Raw genomic sequence first — 5,166 nt, forward strand, 5'->3', positions numbered from 1 at the left:
TGCTATAGGAATTTCCGATGTTCATAGGTAAGCCATGCCAAAATAATAAAAAATGACAGCACTACTGAAATTAATTTACCATTTTAATGATATACCAATCAAATTATCAAAGGGAAGTTTTACAGGACTTGATAAAATAATATTAAAATTAATTTAGAAAAATTGAAGATATAGAATATTAAAGATAGAAAATGAAAAAATATATGTATTAAGGGGGAATATTACTTTCAAACCACAAACTACATCATAAACCAGAAGCCATGAATACCATCTGACATTGGTTAAAAAAATAGATTGGCAAGTAAGAAGAAGCAGGAAAACTGGTGTGTGTGTCTGTGTGTGAGTGTGTTGGAACACATACACACAAATTAAAAATGAATGTTGAATTTTTTTTTGAGAAGATAATCGCTCCTCCCCCCAACCCCATCACTTTGGAGAGTGGGTAGGGTGATGATGATGATGATGATGATGATGATGATGATGATGATGACAATGATCAGCATGACAATGGCAATAACAACTATGACTGAGAAGTGATCAAACAGACTAGAGAAAAAGGCTTTAGGAGGAGCTTAGTGCTACATCCTACAGTCCAATTAGGGAGAGAGCCGGCTGAGGGAATTGGAAAGGTATTGAATATAAAGCTGAGTTAATAGTGAAATGATGAGATTTCAGATGATCACCTTATATTGGATGGGGCTCTGTGTTTCATGAATTAGAAGGATTGTGGTATCCTTCGTTCTCGAAGAGGACCATGACACCATGAGATGATGACGTGACTTGCAATGGACTTTTGATTTGAGTGAAGAAGGGCTATGCAAAATCACCAGCCTCACTTTCTTCTCCAGAGCCAACTGGGTCCAGTGGCCAGATATTGATCAGGATGACTGGAGGTGACCCAGGATGCAGTCAGAGACCTTGGCCCTTTTAAGCTAAGATCTTTCCAGGTTCTCACTCTCAGTGAGGCATTGCCCATTCAGTGAATAAGCCTCTTTAAGAAGTGACTCAAGGGATGGCCCTTTAATTAAAAAAAAAAAATCAAACTGGGAGAAGACTCTCAGGGTTGCTAGCCAAAAGAGAAACAGTTACTATTTACATTCGCTCTGAGCCAGAAGGGCCCAAAAAATAACCATTAAGTGGTGCTTGGACAGGGACCTATTGTCCAATCCATGAGATCCAGAGTGAATTGGATTTAAGGCTTGGTCTTTGAGAAGAAAATCTAACCAGTAAACCCAGAGTTAACTAGGTAGCTTTTGGCCATCAAAATTTACCCTCCTTTGGGCAGAATACCTTCAGGTAAAGGTAGGGAGAGGAGAGGAGAGGAGAGGAGAGGATGAGCTGAGTTGCCCAACTGGAACTAGCCAACTGGGTCACCTTTCAGGCAGCTCAGGCTATTAATAGGTTGTGGTTTGTCCTTCATTCTCAAAGAGGACCATGACATCAGGGAGATGATGACATGACTTATAATTGACTTTGATTTGAGTGAGGGTGGGCTGTGCAAAGTTACCAGTCTCACTTTCTCCTCCAGAGCCATCTGAGTTTAGTGGCCAGATATGGATCAGGACAACTGGAGAATAATAACCATGGAGCATCATGACTATGAACTAAAGCCCTCTAAATCAAATGTAACTCTCTATTTTCCATCTGTAGCTCATTTCATTTTGAACTCCATGGTCCTGAAGGCAGAGGATGACCTAAGACAACACTTAAAGGGGAGAAAAAGCACAAGCAAAACAAAAATTAGGATGAGGATAGCCTGGGAAATGGGGTGGAGGAGGGAATAGAAGCCAGCAAGGGTCCAAGAAAAGAGGTCTCCAATCCACCGGGATGAGAGGGACTAATTTTGGAGTAAGAACAATCTTCTGGCACACAAAGATCCATTATTTGAAGATAAGACTAGGTTTTAGGCCTCACTCCAAGTACTAATTGCTTCTTACATGATGTCTATTTAAAGTGAAGGTTAGGAAAGCCTCAAGAATCTGCAGCAACTGGCTCCAGGGTGGTGAGTGAGCTAGAGATATAAACCTCAAGTCATGAGTTTCCTTGTTCTTCCACTAGCCCAAGCTCCCTTCTTGTATAAGCCATGGAAAGATTATAAAAAGGACTCTAATTCTAGCTCTGAAAATGTTTGGGTAATATCTAGGAAATCTGTCTTTCAGGAAATTGACATTTCTACTATACATGGTCATAGTGCCTTGGAAAGAATAAGAATGTGTGGGCTCTGTCTAACACACTTCCCCCCACCCCAGTATTTTATATTTTCTTTGAAAATATTTGATCAACATGGAATGATTTGACAACAATGTTACTGTTATAAAAACTTAACCAAAAAAAAAAGAATCTTTGTGCCATATATGTGACAATAAATAGCAGCAAAATATACATATAATTTCTCAGGGTGGCAAATCTACAACCAAATTCTCCAGATGAACTTGTAAGACTCTTTATGTTTTTGCTCAAACATATGTATATATGAAAAGAGGACTGATGATTTAAAAATTGAACCCACACAGTCTAACACAGTACCTTACATGTGCTTAATTTTCATTTATTTTAAGGTACTCAATGAAGAACTTACTGTCCCATACTGTCAGCCACAACAGGCATGTATTGCTAATGGCTTGATATGTTTTAATACTGATTAAAATGTTTTATTATTGTGTTATGTTAAACTACAGGGAACTCCAACTTCATTAAAGGGTACTGGTAAAAAAAAGGATTCAGGAGCTTTGAATGTACAATGTAATATCCCAGCTACTGTCAAGTTTTGATTTAAATAAGTTTTAGTAAAAGCTCACTATCCTTTTATGCTCAACATGAAAGTGCAGAAAGATTCTGAATGCTGCTTAATGAGTATTGGCTAAATATAAAATTATTTGAACATGTGACATATCCGTTTCAATCCCTTTGTAATGTACCTTAGAACAATTATAAGGGGATGGCCTTTAAATCATTTGGCACTAGTTCTTAGAGCAGTGGTGAAAGTTAATCTCATTAGCCATCTTGATTTAATTAAATGTACAATATGCTTTTAGTGACATCTTTTTTACATTTTCATTAGATGCTAATTGTAACAGTAATCATCAGAAATTCCTTGAGTACTCTACATACTACCAGGGCTGCTTCTAAGTATTTCAGTATTATAGTAGACTTAGAGGCACCTAACTACCTTTTAGAAAAGAAAACAATAAACATAGAAGGTATTTCATTAAGGTTGAAGCTGACAAGTCACATGGTATAAAAATGCAGTTTGCCTAAAAATACCATAATAATTACATAATTAAGACAATATTTAGAAGGTAGACAGATAATAAGCTATAAAAATAGAAAACCTAAAATCAGAACACAAAATTTGTAAACCTGGCAATGAAACAAAACAATGTTAACAAGAAGGAAAAAGCTAAAATAGTATACACATGCTTTAAAACAAAAATACCAGATAGTAATCTGGTTGAATATCCTATTGATGGGGTGATGGGATCTGGGCTCCTAAAGGAAAAAACCATCTCTGGAAGCAACCCAGTCCCTGAATATTCCCATACAATTCAGCAGCCCAAATCATATCAACCACTCCTTAATCCCACCTAGATCACTTAATCAGTTTACTCAACATTTCTTTCACCTGTTGCACCTGGCCCATCCCAGACTATTTACCACTCCTTAATCCCACTCAGATCCTTTCACTGTCCCTTTTATATATCAGTATCAGTCTCAGCCTCATTAGTTTACAGGTTCCCTAAGAACCTTGCCTGCTTTATTGGCATTACAATAAACTTTTCTACTTGATTGGAAGATGGTTTGAGTGCATGAATTCATTCCAGGCAGATGTCACCCTGTACTCTGACATTTTTGGGTTCCCAGAAACTCTAAATCATGTCACTATTTATGAAACTAAGCAATCTTCTTACACATACTTTTCTGTCATTCCAAGAACCAGAAGTGCTTGGGTGCTTGTGCTTGGACTTCAGCTCCAAAATTATATTTCTCCCTAACCTCAAAACATTGTCCCTGACAATTTTCTCACCAGCTCAAAGACCGTATTTCTGGCAATAACATAAGTGAGTGGTCCAAGTGAGTGGCTCTGTGAGGCAAACTATCTCACTATCTCTCCCTGTTACAAAAACAAGCTGACCTCTGTGGAATTGTCCTTGTATGAACAAGACTATCTTTATATCAACAAAACTGTCATTTACTGATTCCCACAGTTATTGTATATGATCCAGAGGTCAAGTTATAGACATCAATTCCCAAAGCTACCTTGTCACAGACATAACAGACTAAAAATACACCCCTTAGGAATCCTTTCCCTCCTCCCACCCTCAGTTTCCAGTAGTAAATAACACTTGTGACTAAAGTTGTATGTTATCACCTCCACTACTTTTCCTATATAAGCTTTAGCATCATTCCTGTTAGGTTGCAGAATCCCTTAAGGAGCTCTACCCACTGTGGCAAGTTCCCTAAGGAGCTCTGCCCACCCTGGCAAATTCCAAAAGAGCTCTGTCCACCATAATAATATTATAATAAACTTTTTGCCACCTGACTGGAAGACTGCTTGAGTCCACGAATTCATTCCAGATGACTCTGTCCTGTACTTTGGTCCTTAAGATGTCCCTGAACCTCCCAAAACCACATCACTCTTATAAGCCTATTACTTACAACTTTTGTTTTTAATAAAACATTATTTTTACCAAAGTGCTTGCTCAAGCACATATCAATGAAAAATTGTGAAATAAATACAGAGAGCCATCATAATATTTGAATGCTAAAAGCATGAAAACTTGAAATGTCTGTAAAATTTATAGGAAAAAAATAGGACAACAGTAAACTTTGTTTTTAACTACCGTACCATTATTAATGTATGCAATACTTCAATAGCATGTAATAAGTAAATTGAAAGGATTTTATTCACTAATTCTGTTACAAAATCACTTGATTTAGTGGAATAAAATTCAAAATATCCTTTAAAATCTTTCCAGTAGAAACAAACTCAGTATTCCCATTTGATTAGAAATAGCTGAAATAACAAACTTGTTCATACTCAACACAATGAACATCAGTGGGAAAAAGTATACAAATTTTTTTAAAAAACAGTTTATGTAAAATATCTTCAAAAATAACAACACTCATGTAAACTTCTAAAATACTTATTAACCTCACAGAATTAAA

This window comes from Vombatus ursinus, unplaced genomic scaffold, assembly GCF_900497805.2.
Source record: "Vombatus ursinus unplaced genomic scaffold, bare-nosed wombat genome assembly UNPS02014449.1, whole genome shotgun sequence".
Lineage (NCBI taxonomy): Eukaryota > Metazoa > Chordata > Mammalia > Diprotodontia > Vombatidae > Vombatus > Vombatus ursinus.